General features: G+C 38.2%; 1 long non-coding RNA gene across 1 annotated transcript in view; it reads right to left on the reverse strand.

Moving 5' to 3' along the window:
* Window positions 1-378: 378 nt before the first annotated feature.
* LOC126929345 (uncharacterized) overlaps window positions 379-23,257 on the reverse strand; it is a 54,936-nt gene continuing 32,057 nt past the window's right edge. The window contains exons 2-3 of the long non-coding RNA XR_007717156.1: window positions 4,618-4,985; window positions 379-1,009 (exon numbers count right to left, since the gene is read on the reverse strand). This is a non-coding gene — a long non-coding RNA (uncharacterized LOC126929345). The remainder of the gene's footprint in view (window positions 1,010-4,617; window positions 4,986-23,257) is intronic.

Genomic DNA, 23,257 nt, shown 5'->3' on the forward strand with positions numbered 1-23,257 from the left:
AAATTCATATATCCTATCATGTTAACAGGCTAAAGGAGAAAAATTACATGATTGCATCAATCAATAAAGAAAAAGCATTTTTAAAAATTCAATACCTATTCATAATAAAATTCTTAGTTGAATAAGCAAAAGGGGAGACTCTTCAATTAAGTACATCTACAAAAAACCCATGGATAGCATTATGATTCATAGTGAAAAACTGAATGTTTATTCTCTAAGATGGAGAATAAGGCAAGGATGTCTTCTCATCACTTTTATTCAACAAAGCACTGGAAATTTTAGCCAGGTCAATAAGGCACATATAGATCAATCAATCAATTGATCAACCAATCAATGGCATATAGATCAGAAAGAAAACTAATAAGATGATTTCTATTTTCGGATAATATAATTGTCTATGTAGAAAGTCTAAAGGAATCTACAAAAACACTCCTACAACTGAATTGTATTTCTATGTACCAAAAATGTATATTTGGGAACCAAAATTAAATAAATACCATTTACAGTCACTCAAAAACTAAACTACTTAGGTGTAAATCTACCAAAATATTCACAGGACTTACTTGCTGAAAACTACATAATGCTAATGAAAGAAATAAGCAAAAATGTAGATAGGTGAAAATACCATGTTGGTGGATTGGAAGACTCCACATACCAATGATGTCAGTTCTCTTCAAATTTACAAGTTTAATGCAATTGCTAGCAAAATCACAGCAAGTTTCTTGGAGATATAGAAAAGATTATTCTAGAATTTCTAAGGAAGAGATAAGTGACTAGAATGGCTAAAACTGAGTAAAGAGTACAGGGTATCTCTCTATATTATTTCTTACAACTGCACGTGAATCTACAATTATCTCAAAATAAAATGTTTAATTTATAAAAGCTGAGGGAAAATCATTAAAAGAAAAAAATAAGAATGGCATACTTATCTACCATGGAATCCCAAGATTTGTGCCACCGTACAAATTCAGAACTACCTCTGGCACTCCACATAAAGGGAAGCCAAGTCCTGCAGAGCAGAGATTCTGTTTTACAACTTTATTTAGAAACAATGAGCTTAGGCAAGTTACACATCATTGAACCTACAAAGTAGTCACACAAAATAATGACATGAATACAATCACCAACCTAGAGATGCCTTGCAGACACTGCAACTGATATTCAGTTTTTACAGGCATTCAGTAACTATATACTTCATGGGCATCTTCCTTTGACACTTCTTTTATGAAATATTAGAAAATTCTACTTTACTTAGCAGCCACAGGACAACTGGTCCCCATTCCCAACAATTAGGGATTGCCAACTGATATACAATTATGGGTCACCTTGGAAAGAATTTAAAAAGAGGTAGAGTTTGAGGCTTAGATGAATTAAGTGAATAGGATTCTGCATTGAAGGGAAGACATACAAGGAAAATGGAGCTAATATTTGAGCCCATTTATAGTCTTTAGTCTCATGCTTTTTCCACAGTACTATACTGTCTCTCTCCAAAGGCAATAGTAAGTCATATACCAGTATTGGTCTACCTTATTTCAATTACTACTGCCTCACACTCAAAGATAATTTATTTAAAAATAAAAGGATGAAATATATGTATAACCATCTGCAACCTGACATAGAGGAAACAAAAAAATAAATGGATGAAACTGGATGCTATTACCCTAAGTGAACTAACACAGGAACAAAAAACCAAAAAGCGCATGTTCTCACTTAAAAGTGGGAGCTAAACCTTGAGTGCATATAGACATAAAGAAGAGAACAACAGACACCAGGACCTACTTGAGGGTGGAGGGTTGGAGTACAGTGAGGATAGAAAAACCATCTACCCGTTACTGGCTGGGCGTGGTGGCTCACGCCTGTAATCCCAGCACTTTGAGAGACTGAGGCGAGTGGATCATGAGGTCAGGAGATCAAGACCATCCTGGCTAACATGGTGAAACCCGTTTCTACTAAAAATACAAAAAATTAGCCGGGCGTGGTGGCGGGTGCCTGTAGTCCCAGCTACTTGGGAGGCTGAGGCAGGAGAATGGTGTGAACCCAGGAGGCGGAGCTTGCAGTGAGCCGAGATCGCACCAATGCACTCCAGCCTGGGCGACACAGCGAGACTTCGTCTCAAGAAAAAGAAAAAGAAAAAAAAAGGAAAAAGAAAAACTATCTAGGGGGTACTACACTTATTACCTGAGTGATGAAAGTATCTGTACACCAAACCCCCGTGACACACAATTTACCTGTATAACAAACTTGCACATGTACCCCTGAATCTAAAATAAAAGTTAAAAAAGAAAAAATAAACTAAAACCAAAACAAATGCAATTTTGCAGCAGAAGACCCAACACCACATCTCATTACTATTATTTTATTAATATTCTTATGACTTCATTAACCCCATTATTTTTCAGAGTCTCCTGTTCTTTCAATGAGTTTATGTCTTTATTTCCAGCTGTTAGAGTTTTTGTTTTAAGATCAAATGAAATTAAACAAATAGATGGAACTTAAAGAGTTAAAGGTACCATAATGAAGTAAGACCCATCTATCATTAAGAAATAATTATTGCAATAGACAGAAATTGAAACACCAGACACAGTAAGAAGTGGGTCTCCTGCCTAAGCATGCCTATTCCAGATTATGCCTGAATATCTTCCTTCCTCTGCCATCTGAAGTCTCTCAGTTGTAAATCTCAATAAAACCTTTAAAAAAGCAATTTGGTAGCAAAATGTTTTAGCTAAATGCCTTCTGCAATGATATGTCGAGAGGACTTAATTCCTCCTGCTTATGCTTCTCTCATCTTACAAGGATGTTGAATACCCAAATGTCCCCTTCTAGATGGTTCTTCAAGCAGAACAGAGTTGGCTTCCAGTTGATGATTAATTTAACTCCTGGGCACACCAAAAGATATTTTCAAGAACTGCACTGAAGTAAAAAAGAAAAAAAAAAAAAGAAGGTATAGGAAAAAGCTTGTAAAAATTAGAGGTCTTGTTTTTACTCATTTCTCAAGAATAATTCAAATTTATTCTTAGAGCAATGTTTAATGGAAGTGACATTACATGCCTGGCTGCATTTGCCACCTACGTTACCCACAGGTGATTTGAGCCAAATCATCAGTGATTAATCTAAGAGAATCAATATCATGGATCTGAATAGAATGTTTTGCAGAAATAGCATATGGCAGGCATTGAAATAAACCAGTTTGGCCTTATTAAGAGAAGTGTACAAGGCAAAGTCAATGAAGTTTGAAGTAACTGGTAATAGATATTAAAGAACTAGAAATTAAAGAGGCTGTGAATAGGTCCTGTTTTCCTATGTGTCATCTTTGCCTTGGGCACAGCTGTGGAGGTGTCTTCAGGTTTTCACGTTTGTGTCCTCTCTAGAAGAGTCGTTAGTAAGATTATCAACCTAGAAGTGTGGCAATGGCTAAATGGCTACTAGGAGTTTTCAATGGATGGAAGATGCTAGTCGGAATGTCAGAAAATGGCCTTAAACGGTGAAACCTTAAATGGTGAAACCTTGAGAATATTTTTCTCAAAATGGAGTGACATCACCTCATCCTAGCACATCTCAAATTTTCCCTATTTCCCTATTCCATCCCCTTTGAACACCACCACTGTCTGGAGACACAGAAAAGGAACCTTTTCTCCCTGTAGCAAGACAGAATTGATATTGGTTCTTCTTATTGAGTCCTTGAATCTACATAGAATAAGTGTGTCATCTTTTCCACATGGCAGACTCTCAAGTATTTGAAAAGAACTATCCCCTTCTTTTCTGTTCTCTTTCTCACATCTGTATAAAAATATGCAAATGTATACAAATTATCATATTCACTATGTAAAAACCGTGTTCATAAGAAAGAATGAAAGAGGCGTACTAAAATAGAGTAGCGGGGATATGGATATTTTTTCCCTGTTTCTATTTTTCATATGTTTTCTATGTTTGCGATGTTGCTTTGGTAATGGGTAAAAAAGGGATATAAAACAAAAAGAAAAATTATCTTTCCCCCTGAAAAAATGTAAGCAAAGAAGCCAATAAATGTGCAGAATTATTGGCACCAAAAGCGATCATATAATGAAGCCTTTTCCTCGTCTCCATCCTAAAACTGAGGCCAGGAGAGATGAGGAGTAGATCCTGGTTACTGCTGTAGACGGAGTGAACAATGGACTCAAAACAAAATCTTCTGACCCACAATCTAGAGTTCACTAATACACCTACATTGTTTTAAAGCAACAGGATTGCTGTTTCCATTTTCTTAGTCCCTGCTTGTTGGCGTTTCTTAGACTGCCCTTCTAGTTTTTCGTTTGTGGAATTTGGAGAGGTGGTCCTGCTTCCCTATATCTCTCCTTCACCTTGGGTACATCTGTGGAGATGTCTAAGGGTTTTTCCATTTTTGTCCTATCCTGGAGTGCCATTAGTAAGAACATCAACCCAGAAATGTAAAAATGGCTGCTGTAAATTTGTTTATGGAAGGATAACATTAAAGACTTTATATTGATAGAAAGCAACAGTTCAGAAAACTTCCCAATGTTTCTGTATTTTGAATTACAGAGATGCCCTTTTAATGCCCACTTTCTAGAATGTCAAGTAATAACTAAGACTTTACACGTAACCCCATTCGTTCCAACTTACCAAGCAACTGCAGTTTTCTTTCTTTTCTTTTTCTTTTTTCTTTTTTTTTTTGAGATGGAGTCTCACTGTGTTGCCCAGGCTGGAGTGCAATGGTGTGATCTCTGCTCAGTGCAAACTCTGCCTCCCGGGTTCAAGCGATTCTCCTGGCTCAGCCTCTTGAGTAGCTGAGATTATAGGCGCCTGCCACCATGCCCAACTAATTTTTGTATTTTTAGTAGAGACAGGGTTTCACCATGTTGGTGGGGCTGGTCTGGATCCCCTGATCGTAGGTGATCCAACTACCTCGGCCTCCTAAAGTGCTGGGATTACAGGCGTGAGCCACTGCTCTTGGCCTCACAACTGCAGATCAACAAACTTACAGGTCTATCCTGAAAAGACAGATAAATAAGGAATAAAACAGCATCAGTCTATACAGAGATGCTACCATCACCCTGCTGGGGACAACCCTGAGGCACATGCTCTACACCAGGTCTCAGGCTTTCCCAGACGGATTCAACCCCAATGGCCCACAGTGATTACCACTCAACAATATACCCTTTTCCTTCCCTGGCTCACTTCCCCACATCTCAACCAGTGCTTTGTGGGATAACTTTTTAATATGTTGCTGACACTCACAACTTTTTAGGGTCTGCTTCTGGAGAAACTCAGTCTTTGACAACTTCTTCACATACTCACACACACCTGGTCATCTATCCCAAAGACCAGAAGACATGTTATCACATACACCAGTTAGAGCTAATTCAGGAACTAATTTGGAAATAAATGCCTCATCTTTCCTTGAGCATGGCTGAACAGGGCCCTGACCTGTTCATATTCCACTGAAATTTGACTAGGAGGCAAATAATGTGGGGAAAGAGTTAAACCCATAGATCTTAGCAGCGCATCTCTAGTTATTCCATAACACTCTTATAGGTGTGTCCTCCTCCCCACTGTATTATGAAACAGCTCTATTTGCCAACTTGGATGAAAAACAGATTTAGCTTGTCAAAACAGTGATTACAGGTTACTCAATGGAACTCACAAGAGACTGGAACTCACATAGTTATAAACTGCATTGTACTAAATGGTAACACACTGCCTTTCCCCCACCCCCCACCTTCTCAGAGTGTGTCACTTTAAGAGTGATTCACAGGCTGTTTCTCTGAAGTTTCCCATTAAACACCTGGGTTTGGAAAAAAGTGAACCCAGTTGCCATTGAGAAACTTTACTAAATCAGTCCAAGGACATTACTAAAAATGTCCCAGGTTTCCTAGATAAGGAAAAGAAATTCACCTACGAAAATCCCAAAATGTGTTGCCTTTGCTGTGGTCATCATGCTTTCGAATTTATCCCCATGAAGGCAGAGTTTAGGGACCTGGATACAATTTTATTAAAGGATAGACTAGCAATTTAACAATGATGATGTAGAAAACCCCATTCATAGGCGATATCCTGAACCTCCTTCAGCCTCTGTGATTGGTCACTGGACAATCAGATAAGTAGCCGGCAGCCTTTAGGGAGATCTGAAGGGCCTTGGAGGTGGGCTTGAGGCAGCAGGGTTCTTATCAGGCATTCAGGGGGCTCAAGGCAATAGCCCTTTACCACCCTGTTGCTGTACAGAAGCATTTAAATAGAACAACTAGTTTGATCATCCTGGTGGCTGCCAACTGAATATTATGCCATGAGTGGTCACATCTCAGCTCTGGTCAGGGTAACTGACCTCCAGCAGGTATTCTCCATTCTGTTTCTGGTTGCTGCATAGAGTGAGAGCTGGAAAGTGACAATGACTTACCAGTGCTGAGTAACAAAAGCCAGTTTCCTTATCTCAAGAGAAGCAAAATCCTAGCGCAAGCCAAGCTGCAGAGCTCCCCTGAGATCAGGCTAAGGTTGCGGTTTCTAATATTGTGATCTTGCCTGGCTTCTGCCCTTCCCTTGCCCTGTCTCTCTTCCCCATGTCTTCACCAGTATGTCTTAGGAGCCCACAGATTCTGACCTCAAGGTCTGATTCTTGAAGACCTGATCTAACAAACTCTAAGCCCCAGGTTTGGGATTTTTTTTATTTTTTATTTTCTCGACTCTGAATCCCATCAATTCCATTTGTTCCTCTTCTGTTCCTCTTAGGAGCCTCCATTGGTCCCTGTTCCACACAGGTCTTACTTATTTGTGTTGTAATGTTTGCTTTCTGATCCAGAGTCTATGTTCCAATTCCAGAGGACACTGTGTCTCCAAGACTGAGTTCAGTTTTGAAAAATCACCAAGCCTGTGTCTATTGCTTTAGCTATTTCTGTTCCGAATTGTTCCTGCCAAATTCCAGGCAAATGTGGAACTGCCAGAGCATGATGTTCCCTCCAAACAAATGGCACTCCTATAGTGTCCTTAACCAATGTATGAACATTTTTTATAGTTATGGTAATACTGTTACAAATAACAGTAAAAATTATCATGTATTGAACACTTACTAAGTGTGGTCTCCAACAGGGATGTTTTATGCATTTCATTTAAGTCTCATAGAAACACCTTAAGGTGGGTACCATTAATTGCAATACACTCTGGGGGAAACAAGGCAGAGAGAGTTAAGGAACTTGGCAAATGTCTCACTACTACCATGTGAAAGAGGCAGACTGTGGGCTCTAATCTGTCTGGTACTAAAGAGTGATTCTAATCACACTCTGGCTGTGTCTCCTCATAGAGAAGAGTTGGGCAAAGCTTCCTAGCATTAGTGGGACAAAGGTAAAGCCCAGGTTACTTTTTTTCCAGTCATGAAAATCCTTTTAGGCTCAGCAAACCTCTGCCTCTTCTTTCCCGTTATCAAGGCTATTGCTCTTGCTACAGCAGCCCAGAACACAGCTGTTCATTTTCTGCACTGCTGGGGTCCTGCTGTGTAATCATCTGTCTTAGCCCATTTTTGTTGTGGTATTAATGTAATGCCACAGAATTAGTAAAATAAAATAAACAGAAATGTATTTGGCTTATGGTTCTGGAGGCTGAGAAGTCCAAGATCAACCAGCTGCATCCGTGAGGGCCTTCTTGCTGTGTCATAACATGGTAGAAGGCATCACATAGGTGAGAGAGAAAAAAGAGGGCCAAATACATCTTTTTACCAGGAACCTATTCCTACAATAACTAGCCCGCTCCAGAGATAATGTCATTGAACCATTCGTGAGGGCAGAGCCCTGGACCTAATCACCTCTTAAAGTTCCCACTTCTCAATTCTGTTTGCACTGGGCATCCAACACATGAACTTTGGGGGACACATTCAAACTATGGCACCCACTCTCATCAAATCACATTATTCCTTTATGTGGTGCAAATAGCCAGCCATTTCATTATCCTCTTTAAGGTTCTCAAAAAGAACACTCACACAAAAATATTTCTTAGTAATGTAGAATTGACTGAAGCGAGCATTTTAACAATGATTTATACAGGGAACAATGCAACAAGTCTCTTTAGGTGCAGGGGTCATCTCTCTCCTTGAACTTTTTCTATACACACTGCTCAGCTGACCTCTGCCCCTTCTTTCTACAAAATTATTAAAGTTCTCTTCCATCTTTTACGTGAATGTGGAAACAAGCTTAAAGCTAAATTCCATGCAACTTTGTTTTGGCTTCTTGCAGAGTCTAAATGATTAACTCCGTATAAGTAGAAAACTTAGATACATAACTTTACCACAAAATAGATAAACTTGTCACCAATAATTTTGGAGAATAAAAATGTCTTTGGTTGATATTCAAAATATAAAAAAATAAATTCCATGCAACTGCCACATATCAAAGGCTTTTTTCAGAAGATACAGTTTTCCCAAAAAATGACTTTCTTCCACCTGCTGCTAAGATGATCATTTTTTTCCTATGTGACATATGTAAGTTAAGGAGAGCAATCAATATTGGATAGAGAGAGCAGCCATTTTTACCACTGTCCTGGCCCCCAGAAAATGTAGATGAGGGAGGTAAGTGGCTTCTCAAAGCCAAGACAAGGCCTGCCAACTCTTGAGATGCTCTACATATTAAGAAAGTTGAAAACAATGTCAAAACAGAGTTCAAACATTGTGGCCAATTGGATGTATTTATCTTGGAAAAAATTCTACAACGTTAATATGTACATACAAAAGTGTAACAATATGATGGTGCTATTCACAGACAGTAGAAAGATTTAGTTTTAGCTGAAAAAAATTGTTACGTATTACAAGTTTTGTAATGGTCTGAAAATGAATTTGGGTCCAGTACTGGAATAAACGTCTTTTTAATCTGTGCCAGGGTATCCTCCTGACTATATGCCTATCTTCATTTGGAGAAAACATCTAGATCTAAACTTAAGATCTTTGGTGAATGTGAAGCCCTACTGAATGGACCTCCCTTTCCCCTACCTACTCCTCATCGTAATATCCCTTGAGTAAGGATCAGTCCAAACAGCTAGATCAATTCTTATTTAAGAACATTCCTTCCAATACATTGATTAATAAAATATATGGATAGCTGTAGATATAAAGACAGAGCTTTAAGGGGAAACTATACAGCCTGGCTAAATGAGTGGAGAGACACATTTACACAGATGAGTTGCTTTCAGGTGCTTCCCCGAGCAATGAATCAGTCTGTCCAATTGCTGCTTTCATTCAATCCCGTAAGTCCTGAAAACCCCCCACCAATGAGAACACTGCCTTGTTGTGTATGTTGCATGTGCTTGCAGAATCATATCAATCTTGAATTAAGGAAATACCCTGCACTGTACAATCCAGACTCTATATCCCATGGTTGATGAAGTCACAAAACACATTGAGTTACTTGACAAGGAATTGCCACAGAAAATTAATGCAATTGCAACCTTAAGCCGTCCTAATGCAGCTCCTCTTTTAAAAAAAAAAAAAAAAATCATAGTGCTCCATAGTTTGTAATTTCCACTTTTCCACTGGAAATAGTGGCATCAATATCTTGTCAGTGAGAAATTAAAAGGGGACATGCCATCCCTTTATTCTTTATAGACTGGGAATGATGGAGCTTCTTAAATAAGCAGGCACCATCTAGCTGTGAATCATGGTAGATGAACTCCAAAGATACAAGTAACAATTATTTCCCTCTCTGTGCCCTCATGCTAACCCTCACATCAAGAAATGGAACCTAATTCCCCTCCTCTCAAAACTGAGTTGGCTTTAATGACTTGCTTGACCAATAGAATGTTGTAGGAGTGACATTCTGGACTTCTGAGGCTAGGTCTCTGGAAAATTCCACTTGGGACTTTTGGATACTTCTGCTTGGATGCCAACTCTATGCTGTAAGAAGCCCAAGCAACATGGAGGGGCCACTTGTAGATTTACTAGCCAGTCATGCCAGAGGAGCTCCCAGTCAACTTCCATCCATGCAGATAAACCATCTTAGATGTCCAGCCCAATTAAGCCTTCAGATGACCATATCTTCACATGCCATTCTGACTACAACTGCATGAAAGACCCAAAGAGAGTAGGCATATTACACTGTTGTTTTAAGTCACTAAATGTTAGGGTGGTTTGTTACACAGCAGTAGGAAGAGAAGAGGAGGGGAGAAGCAAAAAAGAAGTCCCTGGAAGGTCTATCAAATTATAAGACCCACCTTACACCTAAAAGACATATCTCAAGAGAGAGGACCTAACTAAGGGATCTGTGTTTTGAAAAAGTGTCCCAGATTCAGTGACTTTTGGAGAAGACCTGCTTAATGTGAAACAGAGTTGCAGCTTGCAAACCTCACATATTTTAATTACTGGATAATTGTGATACTCTCTCATTAAACTAAGAAGCAGTAACTTCAATCTGCTTATTTTATAAATAATAGACTATGAGATTGTAAGTGATTCTATGGAGGTTAGAAATTCTTCAATTGGTATAGACTTCAAAGTTATTTTGAGTCAATTAAAGCTAATCTTTATTTCATCCTATGAAATGTTGCCTCTTGATATGGAATTTAAATTTGAGGGTTTAGACTCTCAAATTTAGGAGCTCCCTGAACCTTCTTATCCTTTCATTGTCATGCTTTTCACTTGAGTAATTAAATTTTAAATTATATCATGAAGTAATCTTGATTTTTTTTTTAACTTTTATAATTGGTGTCTCACTCTGTTGCCCAGGCTGGAGTGCAGTGGCACACTCATAGCTCAATGCAGCTTTTAATTCCTGGGCACAAGTCATCCTTCTGCCTCAGCCTCCTGAGTAGCTGGGACTATAGGTACACACCATCGTACCTGGCTAATTTTTATTTTTATTTTTTATTTTTGGTAGAGATGAGATCTCACCTTGTTGCCCAGGCTTGTATTGAACACCTGGCCTCAAGCAATCTTTCCACCTTTGCCTCCCAAAATGCTGGGATTATGGGCATGAGCCACTGCATTCAGCCTGGAGTAAGGGTAATCTTTAAAATGAAAGATGAACTATTATTCTTTTTAAAAAGTATTTTATATAATTTATAACAAATGATACATCTTTCTTAACTTCAATTATGTTAACTTTTTGGTTTAGATTAACAGGAGTGGGCAAACTTCCTATGAAGGACCAGAGAGTCAATATTTTAGGGTTTGAGGATCACATGTGGAGTTTGAATGCCCATGATGTACATTCTTCCTTTTCTTTGCTTTTTATTTTTTGTCTTTTCTGTTTTTTCCTTCTTTATTTTTCCTCTTTTTACAATCTTTTAGAAAAGTGAAAAACATTCTGAGCTCTAGGATGTACAATAAGGCTGTGGTTGCGCTTGCTTCATGGACCTGAACAAAAGTTTATATACAGAACATATGGCAGGATGAAAAATTAATGCTATTCCATGAATAAAAGGAACTGTTATTCGTAGAATACGGTTATTGTTATTATTAATATTTTCGACATGCCTACATTTGCTTTTTATTCCTAGGTTTCTCAACTTATCCTAATAGGGCCAAATGGGGAAAGAAATATGTTCCAATAACGTATTTTCAAAGTTAGTTTACAAACGTCTCTCTCTGTCAAACATTTCCATTCACTGAAAGAAAACAGTTTATGATGCATCTTACTCAAATATTACTTTGAAAATGCTGGATTAAACAAAATTAAGCAAGTTTGTTTATTGCAGGACTTCTCAGGGCCTTGACTATGTGGATGTATGTTGCAGATTCCAAGAGATGAATGTAGTATTCAGCATTTCCTAAAAGTATTTTTAACTTTAGAAATATTATTTGCAATATCATTTTAAGGAGATAGTGGTTCCCATAAAGCACTTGGAAAGAGTACTTCTTTTATTTGCGTAAATTTAAGGGGTACAAGTGTAATTGTGTTACATGGCTGTGTTATGTAGCAGTGAAGTCTGTTTTTAGTGTGCTTATCACCCAAATAGCGTCCTTTGTACTCATTAAATAATGAAATAAAATCTGAGTTCTAAGAAAATTAGTGAGGGGTATGTGTGAACTAATGAGAAGAAACAGTGGGCTCTGGTTAGTGTGCTACTGGGAAGCATTGTTTCTCTGCTACAAATTAGTTTCTAAAACCATCCTAGATTAAATGTCTCCCGTACACTGCTGTGAAGCCTATCTTTTCACAGGAAATTCTTTGGAGAGGTGTCTGACAGTTACTTATGGATGGTGGGCTGATGTTTAGGTCAGACCAAAATAGCATTCACACTCAGGTACTAACTGCCGACCTGGAAAATTACCTCTCTGACTGGAAAGTTGCTGAAAACCTTTCTTTCTTTTTAATGTGCCTGACAACTTTAAAATAGAAACTAATAAGAATGCTTATTTCCCCTGATGTGATAAAAGGCTGATAAAACGGGAGTTAAAATGATTGACTAAGATGTGAAATTTTGATGTTCTCGGCTTTTGTTGCCCATGGAATATTTTAACCCCTTTACTTAGGGTCATAGATATTTCACTCTACTAATCGCGCTTTTATTTCTTTGAAGCTCTTCATTTTGTCATTTGAGATACAAGATAGTGTAGTGAAAAGAACACAGGTTGATGTTGCAACTCAGTTATGCATTAATAATGTGACTTGAAGGAAGTCATTTAACTTCACTGACCTCATTAGTTCTCTGTAAAATTGATGTGATAAAAAATAACATAGCATATGAAGAGTTTTTACCATGTCATATACATAGTAGGTGGTTAAGATTGATTTATTTTATCTGCTTTCTTTCTTTACTTCCCTGTTGCCTCTCAGTTCTAGGCCTGCACAGGACAATACACTTTGAGTAGTTCAAAAAAATTGACACTATAGGAATGAGTTCATGATCTGAGATGGTAAGCAGAGGGTTTCTTTTTGGTATTTACAAAGATGTACCAAAGCTTTGTGACAAACATCCAGAAATTAGTGATTTCCCCAGGGTGAGAAACTGAGTTTTAAAATAATAAGTGATGGAAATATTGGTTTCTGCCAAGCAGCTTTCTCACAAAGAGGACTCTATTTTTGTGAGCTATGCAACATCTGAAGAGCTTTCTACAAGCTCTGAAAACCTTCCCTGTCTTTTCCTGTCAGTCAAATATTCCTGCCAATTTCCATTATTGGAAGGCAGTAGCTCATTTACAGTCAAGACACTCCCCTATGCTTGTTTTAGTTTAGCAATTCTGTGGCACATGTTTTGAATTTACTTTTTTTTATATCTCTGACTTTATAGAAGCTCACCAAGGAAATACAAAGTGCCTAAATAGCTGTCAACGATGCTTCCAAAAATACAATTTCTATATAGTTAACAGATTCTCCATGGCCATTGCTGAGCAAAACTTGACCAGAACCAATTCAAGAAAAGATAGAGAATCCAGGCAATCCAATTGCCATAGGGGGTGAAATATTTCAAAGACCTGCCTTTCCAAAACAGCATCAAGCACAGATGGTTTCCCAGGGCACTTAGACTAAACTTTGGAAGAACAGAGAATTCTAATGTTTATCGTTTTAGCTTTGTCTAAAGCACAAGAAAAAAAGAAAGGAAAACTTCAAATTTTTTTTTTTTTAAATACTGTAACACTGCTACCAAAACCTGAGAGTCAATACAATAAAACTCTTGATCAAATCCATGATAAAAAATCATACAAAAATACCAACAAAATGTTAGCAGACAAAATGCAGCAGCACATTAAAAAATAACACAGAATAACAAGATGGGATTCAATAGAAAAATTTAACAAGTAATTCATACTAATAAATGTATTAATATAATTTATCATATAAATAGACCAAAAGTGGACACTTGTCACCATAAATTCTACAAAATGCCTTTATAGAATTTATGATGATAAATGGCATTATATAGATTTATAGATATATAGATACATATATACATACACACATATATAATGCCATATATATGTCATACACACATAAAATGCCATATATGCACACATATATAAATATAATTTATGTATATGCACACATACACACACACCATATCAAAATCCACTCTTAATTTAAAAAACATTATGAAGTAGAAACAAAATAATGCTCTGAAATATGAATGATTATAGCCTAAAGTCAGCAATAGGTTTATTGGGGAAATACTAAACAGCATTCTCATTAATGTTAGCAATAAGACAAAGATGCTGCTATTGCTCAAGAAATACCAGCTGATATAAGTAAAGAAAAATTTAAAAATTACAGTGAGAAACCAAGAAATGAAATAATCATTGCAGAAGTTCGTATGAGAAACTGGAAAGAATCTAATTTAAAACAAATCAAACAATTCAAGAATTCAAAAAGTATCTGGGCATGAAAATATAATAATACACAGACTTTAATAATCTTCATACATTCAAATTATTAGAAGATATGATGGAATGAGAAATGTCACATAAAGTAACAACCAAAAAAAGGTACATAAATAAATTTAACAAAAATATGAGCAATCTGTTAAAAAATGCATTATGACACAAAAACATGGAAAAAAATTCCATGTTCTTAGTATCATAAAGTTATTAAACCGTCCTGGCTTAACTATAAATTGAGGGTGATCTAAATAAAATGACAAGTAGTACTCTACTTGGAACAAGATAAATTCACTCTAAACTTCATATGAAAAAAATGGGCAAGCAACAATAACCTTGAATATTAAGGGGCAACAGTGAGGATGGAGGATTAGGCCAAACAAATACTGAAGTTTATTATATAGCCACAGTAATTTGAATATTATATAGCCACAGTGATTTGCATGAATAGTAGTCGGATGCCTTTTGCATCCACTCTGATTCAACATTTCAATTGTCCCAAATTTTGTCTAATATGCAGCTGTCTTCTCCATTTGACACTCTTGTTTTTCCTTCTTGTTTCTAGTGATTTATGTAGTGAGAGGGCATATGGCAGCTAAACGTTGTCATCTTCAAACTATAAATTTCTATTTCCTTTTGTGTCTTTTGAACTTTTCACCATATACATATTTCACCTATTAAAAATAAGTAGGAATGATTTTTAAAACAAACTAAGGAAAGGTCAAATGTTTAGCTTTGGTTATTCAGCCTTTCTAATTTGGTGGTCACATTTATGATCTAACAAAGTCCTGAGGTCTCAGAGAGATGACCACAAAAGGCAAGGAGAGGCTTGGTCATTCCCGCTTTCACCTTAACAAAAATGAAAGCAAAACAAAAGTGGTCCAGACTTTACCACTATACAATTTGTCCACTTAACCAAAAACCACTTGTATGCCTAAGCTACTGAAAGAAAAAAAAAAAGAAAGGAAAAGGAAGTGCTGGGGTTTTTCAGTTTAATCGTGATCTGACTGGAAGATGTCAATTAGAATGGGTTCTGCTGTTAAGTGTTTGAGACCCACTGAAACACTGTCTCTGCAGTTTATGACACCATGGAGACACTTAAAGGTAAATGTTCCCCCTATGTATATGGCTGCTGAGCATAAAACATAATTTTACTATTTTAAATTCTTTGTATGATGTATCATTTTTATGTATTCACTACAGCAATCGTTCATGATTTTTTAGAGTTACTCAATACTGAATCCTTGATGAGAAATGCAACCCTTAATTTTATCACAATTGCTTTAGAAACTTTATTTGGATTCCTGTTCATTTGGTTCATTTACTATTGGGGCTTTCCTGAATACCCACTGGTGAAATTGAGAAGTTGCCTTTTTAATACTTAAATTTTGGAAGAAAATCTGTGGTCCAGTAAGATACACAGTGAAGTGATAAGTTGCAGTGGCCTGCTCCATGATTTCTTAATATTTGGCTTAGTTGCTTCAGCAAATATTTATACATTTACTTTATACTGACATAAAGACAACACATTATGGATCCAGAATTTCATAGATTGCTATGTTCTGGGGGAATATGCCTTGAAGGCTTCTTAAGTCAAAGTTAAAATATAATCGATAGAACTCAGCAGTTTCAATCAAAGAATGAATGTTGTGATATGGATTGCAAATCAGAAAAGTAAAGGTGAATAAAATTTGCTCTGAATGTATAAGTTTTCCAATTGTTATCTCTTAATACTCCTGTAGGTGTGGAGTCCAGAGTCACATAGGGAGATGGAGTGCAAGATGGGATTCACACATACAGTTCTTTTGATTCACACATACAGTTCTTTTGATTCCTTCTCAAATGCTAAAGGCCCTAGATTTGATGTTGCAGTTAAGGACTAAAGGAAAGACAGATGACGTGGCATCTCATCTCCTTTGCGTTCTATATTACTATCACTTCCAGATAGTAGCCCATGGCTGGGCTTAGTGTCTCATGCCTGTACTCTCAGCACTTTGGGAGGCCAAGGTAGGAGGATTGCTTTAGCCCAGGAGTATGAGACCAGCCTGGGCAACATGGTGAGGCCATGCCTCTATTATATATATACATTTTTTTAATGTTAAAAGAGTTCACAACTTATGACTTGAAGGTGGGTGCCATGTCAGAAATGGCTATATTTGGTCGGGTGCGGTGGCTGACACCTGTAATCTCAGAACTTTGGGAGGCTGAGGCGAGAGGATCACCTGAGATCAGGAGTTCGAGACCAACCTGGCCAACATGGTGAAACCTCGTCTCTACTAAAAATACAAAAATTATCCCTTTGTGGTGGCGAGTGCCTGTAATCCCAGCTACTTGGGAGGCTGAGGCAGGAGAATTGCTTTAACTCAGGAGGTAGAGGTTGCAGTGAGCATAGACCACACCACTGCATTCCTGCCTGGGTACCAGGAGTGAAACTCCATAAAAAAAAGAAAAGAAAGAAAGAAAGAAAGAAAGAAAAGAAAGAAAGAAAGAAAGAAAGAAAGAAAGAAAGAAAGAAAGAAAGAAAGAAAGAAAGGAAGGAAGGAAGGAAGGAAGGAAGGAAGGAAGGAAGGAAGGAAGGGAGAGAGAAAAGAAAGAAATGGCTACATTCTTCATTAACTGAAAAAAAATTTAAAAAGAAAAGAAAGAAAGAAAAACCACCAGAGCTGATAAATATTGGATTTACTTCAAGATTTCCTGGTGCTAGGGTTTTAGATAACTGCCTTCCTTTATTCCTGATTCTTTCGGCAAACATCTTTTGAGCTTCCACCATGTGGAACTGCCTACAAAGTCCAGGAGACCAGATCATTAAACACTTCATGATTCTCACCTTCTAAGTATCCCACAGTCTGGTGATGGAGACAGATGTGGTATCATTTCATAAAGAAAGAACTGGTGATTTGTCTTAGGACCCCACAAAGTGTGTGTATGGAGGAGGGCAGCTATGATGGGATCTGCTTGGGGGTGGTTACGGAAGGCATCCCCAAAAATTAAAGACAGGCTGCATTTAGAAGACATAGACATGTGATATCAAGAAACATCTTGGGCCAAGACTAAACAACTACACAGAGATCTCTTTGATTGTCCAATTAGGCAGAGATACAGGAATATGTGAGAGGGACAGGACCAGACAGATCTCCAGTCTGGCCTATACAATCTTGTGGCAGAAAGTTAAGGGAGTCCATGGGGTCTGATTTTCTTCCTCTTCTTTGGAAGGCAGAGAGGAAAACGGCAGGGTTTCTTTATTCCCCCAATTAGTGGTAATGGTATTGCTGAAACTGTGACACGTGCCTACCACACTAGCCTACAGTTATATCAGTTTTAACTTCTGGTACTAATATCAGCAAGAGTCAAAGGGAGAGAGAGAGAGAGAAAAAAAAAGAGAGAGAGTATTTCTTTTGACTATTCTTTAATCACCACCTGCAAAACCAACCTTGGGCAAGCTTTAGCATTTGATGAGAAATCTGCAGATTCAGAAATGCTATATCTGCAAATTCAATCATATACTCAGTTTCGTTGTGTGACTCTGGGCTTCCCACATACTTGGTAATTATTAAGCAGCAACTGGAAAACCTATAAACTCAGAGCAAATTTCATCCACTTTTAATTTTCTGATTTTTCAGTCTACATCACAATATTCACTCTTTGGTTAAAAATGTTGTATTCTACAAATTATGTTTTTGCAGATCATCTTTTTTAAAACATGCATTCAGCATTTTCATCTTAGAATCTACTCAACATTAAGTAACACCATTTCTGCAAACCCTAACTTTAATCACCATTTCTCAAAATATGTAAATCCACTGTTCACGGTGGATTTACTTAATCAAGTGTCCATGATATGTGAGTGTATTTGTGTGTATGTGCATAGGTTGTACATTGCATTTCATCGACATTCTTCTCAGCACTTAGAAAAGGGGTTGTTTGCACATAGTAGGAATTTAATAAATTGAAAATATGAAGGACATGGTATTCCCACTAAAAGGATGTAATCATATTGGAATAAATGTGAATTACCATCTGGATCTACAATTAGCCATCCAGGGTAGACACCCAGATGTTATCAACCTACCACTTGCAATGAAGAGAGGGGCATTGGGGGGGGGGCGATTCAAATCAGTTTCCACATTTTTAAACAGGAATTAAAATAGAAATGTATTTTGTCAGACTGGAAAATGTCATTTCGAAACCATAATTTAAACTGCATTTTCCCAACAAGTTATGGTGGTAGACACCCACAAACAGCTGTTTGTGGCTTCCTTGGGTATAAGAACAACACAAGAAAGAAACAAGCTAACAGTGTATAGTCTCTCCCAGGTACTCTAGCCACCACCTCCAGGAGGTCTGGAAACCAGCTGACTTGTGAAAGTCCAGACAGGTGACCGCTTCAGAAGTGATTAGAGATGGCCAATAACCATCTCTCGGGAGTTCTGCTGAACTCAACTAACGCGATGTTGCTTGGAATTTAAATCAAATTGTATTCTGTCCATTAGGAGATAAAGAAGCAAATGCATCTTAAACCTGTCTTGTCTCTTTCTTCTCATCACTCTCCCCACTATCTTGGCCAAGATTTTTTTTTTAAGATAACGGGAAAACAGTCTGCATTTATTGCTTCAGGTGCTGAGTTCAGACAAAACTTCTTTTCCTTTGTCCACTGGGATGGCCTTCACGTTTGGAAAGAACTCTTGAAAATGCAGAATTAGCCCATCTGTTCCATTTTCAGTTTTCTGTGGAGACTCTGCTTATTCTGTCTTTCATAGTCTCTGGTTCCTAGCTATACTCATGTTATAACCATTTTCACCTCCTAAATCTCTATTTACATACTTCCCTGTTCAATAAATTGCTATTGAAACACTGGGAAAAATCTAAACTCTAAAACTGACTACTTTCATTTGCTTTTTTATTCTACAATGCAGTTGTTATGGAAATGATGCAGAAGGGCTGGACTCCCGGCTAAACCCCACCCTTAAGCCTGGAACCACGGCCCTAAGTGAAAACAGCTGACCCCATTTTTCTGCGCAAATGTTGCCGTTTTGGCCTGCCCCGCCCCTATCTTGTGCCCATAAAAGACTTCTGCTGGCAGAAAAATACTAGCGGCTGAGCATTGAGGATACAAGCGGCTGAGTGTTAGAGACTATGGATAGAGGAAGCTAACTTCAGAATGTGCAGCTTTGGAAAGGGGCCCAGGCGGAAATAGCCGGGCTTCAGGGAAAGATCCCCCTCCCTTCCCCTTTCCAGCCTCCCTTTCTTCTGAGAGCCACCCACCGCTCAGTAAAGTCTTACACGTTCATCACCTTTCAAGCATTCCTGTGACCTGATTCCTCCTGGATGCCGGACAAGAACCCAGGTGCCAAGAGGGCAGGGGCTACCACCTTGACCCTCCAGTGAGCTGGTTGACACTTGGCCATCCCTAGATGACAACTGAAAGAGCATTTGTTGTAACACACTTAGAGGCTGCCGTGAGGTCCGCACAGAGACTGCTCCCACCAGAGAGGAGCTGCTGACTGGTTCTAGCATTCATTCACTCTGGTTCCTGCAGTCCCTCACTCACATACTCCCTCCTGTGAGGAAAGACCAGCAGCGGGCTATAGTATGAGCCACTCCAGTTCCGGCCTGCGAAGGGAGTCGAGGGAACTATCCCATCTCAGTATATAGTATTATATAGTTACTATAGTTACAAATTTCCAGAGTATCTTAACTAAGAAGAAAATGGCATTGTTTTCCATACCAATTAGAGTCAGAAATGCTTGCAAAGAATGCCCGTAAAAACAAGTAGTCAGGAAATAGTGTTGACTGGGTGTAGTGGCTCATGCCTGTAATCCCAAGACTTTGGGAACCAAGGTGGGCAGATCCCTTGTTGCTCAGCCTGGGCTAACATAGCAAGACCTTCTCTCTACAAAAAATACAAAAAAAAAATTAGCCAAGCATGGTGATGCACACCTGTAGTCTCAGCTACACAGGAGGCTGCGGTGGGAAGATCGCCTGAGCCCAGGATTAGGGGTGAGTCAAGGCTGCAGTGAGTGAGCCATGATGACGCTACTGCACTCCAGCCTGGGTGACAGAGTGAGACCCTATCTCAAAAATAAATAAATAAGTAGTATTACATCTTAAAAGCTTTACAAATGCTTTCATACAAATGTAATTTTATTGCAGGAGAGTCCATCTAAAGAGTACCTGTATGTTCATTCAAATAATCTAAAGAATTTAAAAGTCATTACCTCTAATACATGATATCTCTGCCCTCAGTGTTTAAAATTATGTTTAGTTATTTGAATATTTTGTTTAAAAATACTTCTCTACCTGTTGTAGTGTATATAGACCAAGTAACTTAGTAATAAAGCATTATTTTAGAAACTCAATTTGGGAAATTTCCAGTTGTATGATTAGTGTGTTTCTATTAACACATGGTAGGACCTCTAGTTAACTGTAACGGGCAGCATTTATTCCTTGCTTAGTGTGTGGAAGATCTTGTCCTAGACATTGTATTTGTATTAATTGGTTTATTTTCATATCAACTTTCTGAAGTACATGTTACTATTTGATCCATTTTATAGATGAATAATTTGAGACACAAAAGGGTTAAATAGCACAGGCATGGTGGCTCAAGCCTATAATCCCAGCACTTTGGGAGGCCAAGGTGGGTGGATCACTAGGTCAGGAGTTCAAGACCAGCCTGAGCAACATGGCGAAACTCCGTCTCTACTAAAAATGCAAAAATTAGCTGGGCGTGGTGGCATATGCCTGTAATCCCAGCTACTCGGGAGGCTGAGGCAGAAGAATCACTTAAACTCGGGAGGTGGAGGCTGCAGTGAGCCAAGATCACGCCACACACAAAAAAAGGGGGGGGGGTAAATAATCCACAAAGGTTCTCATGGACAGCAAGTGGCCACGTGGGATAGATAGAGTTCTAATTTCTCCAGCCTCAGCCTGTGCTCTGATCCACTCTAATATGCTGTGTTCTCTGTGCAGCCTTGCTAAGGAGTGACCTGCAGTCATTACCATTTACTGGCTCTTTAGAATGATCTAAGGAATACCTCTGTTGATGAGGTTAATTGTTCTAGGACTCTGGGTTTCTCTTACCAGCAAAATAGATATACACATTTTTTTTTTTAATGAAGAGCATGAGGTTTCTAATTCTTTATTTTGCTTTGGGAAAGTATTTTTCTAAAAAAAAAAAAAAAAAAAACCCATCCATACCCATCCATTAAATTGTCACATAAAGGAGAGAAAATTTTAATGTCAAAATGCTGAGAAGGTATCAAACTAGATTTAGCTTTATGGGAATTTTACTACACTGCCTTTTTATTTCTCTTTCTGCTGTGGACCAGAGAAAAAAGTTGTTACTGTTTAATGTTGGCCCATAAACCCATTCTTAAAATCTTCTGATCTAGAGTATATTGTCCACATTGTCTCTTGCTCTCTTCCTCCTTAATCTTCTTCTTCTTCCCCTCATCCTCCTCTGACCTTTCTCCTCCTCCTTCTCTTCTTTTTCCTTACTTGTCCCCTACTGGTAGTCATCAAGGATTTAGTCAAATAGAAGCCAATAGGAAGAAACAAAGGATCAGGTCTTGGAAAACCTACTTGCTTAATAACCATTCTGTGGATATGTAAAAACTAATAATAGTGGGTGGTTATTATTAACCCAGTACTGTCCCTCATTCCTGAATCAATGTATCAAATGTTCTCACATTCCTGTGATTTTTTTGTTTTGGCTTCCTCTCTTTGCTTTATCTTCCTATGTGCAGGATTTCCTCCTGCCCTTTTCAAACTCATCCCAATCTCCAAAGCCCTTTTCAGATATCAGTTCTTTCATCAAAATGTCACCATCTGTAGCACACCCTGCCACTGCCTCCTGTTTCTCTTCTGCCCTGACCTTCCTTGCTCCTCATATAAGGTAAATAAATCTGAAGCATATTCCACATCATTTCCTAAAGCTTCCCAGTGAGATTGAGCTCCCATTGTCCCCAGTGATAATTTACTTAACAACTCATGCTTTATCAATATCCCCTGATGCCTCAGTGTTTCCTGGGAGTGCTTTCCCAATGAACCACTTGCTCTTGGATCCTCATCTCAGAATTTGCTTCTAGGAAAATTAACTAAGATAGTATCTGTATTAGTCAGATTTCATGCTGCTGATAAGATGATAAAGACATACCAGAGACTGGGAAGAAAAAGAGGTTTAGTTGGACTTACAGTTCCACATGACTGGGGAGGTATCAGAATCATGGCGGGAGGTGAAAGGCATATCTTAGAACGTGGTGACAGCAAGAGAAAATGAGGAAGAAGCAAAAGCAGAAAGCCATGATAAACCCATCAGATCTCGTGAACCTTATTCACTATTACAGGAATGATCAGCCCCCATGATTCAATTACCTCCTCCTGGGTCCCTCCCACAACACAGGGGAATTCTGGGACATACAATTCAAGTTGAGATTTGGGTGGGGACAGAGCAAAACCATATCAGTACCTTAATTGACATCAGTATCCTGGTGGTCTCCTGCCAGTGAATGATACCTACTATTACTAAAGTGTGTCCCTCAAAAATGAGTGCCATAACAAAAGACCTTTGTAAAATTAAAAAAAACAACAACAACAAAAAAACTGCTCTCCTACGGAAGCTGAACAAAAGTCTACTGAATAGGCTGAGGCTCACCCTGACCTTCCTTTAACTACTTACAAATCACTCTTCTTTGCTGAGTAACTTACCATTGCCTCTCAATTTTGTTTCATTTCAGGCATTACACAGAAAAGTAATTGAGAACCTTGAGCTTAGAGCCTACCTTGGCTAGTGTGAAACACTCCAGCTGTGCTAAGATGGTCCTCAACAGTCAACAAGCACTTCTGAAAGTCTCGTAGGTGTGCATTTGAATGAATCCTCAACCTTCTCTAACTCGGTCTGGAAAGATTCACTAAAGGCCTTTCTCATGTCTTGATTAATTGCCCTTCAAGGATAAATTTTCATGATATATAGAAGCCATTTTTATC

Source organism: Macaca thibetana, chromosome 10 (assembly GCF_024542745.1).
Source record: "Macaca thibetana thibetana isolate TM-01 chromosome 10, ASM2454274v1, whole genome shotgun sequence".
In the NCBI taxonomy this organism is placed as follows: Eukaryota; Metazoa; Chordata; class Mammalia; order Primates; family Cercopithecidae; genus Macaca; species Macaca thibetana.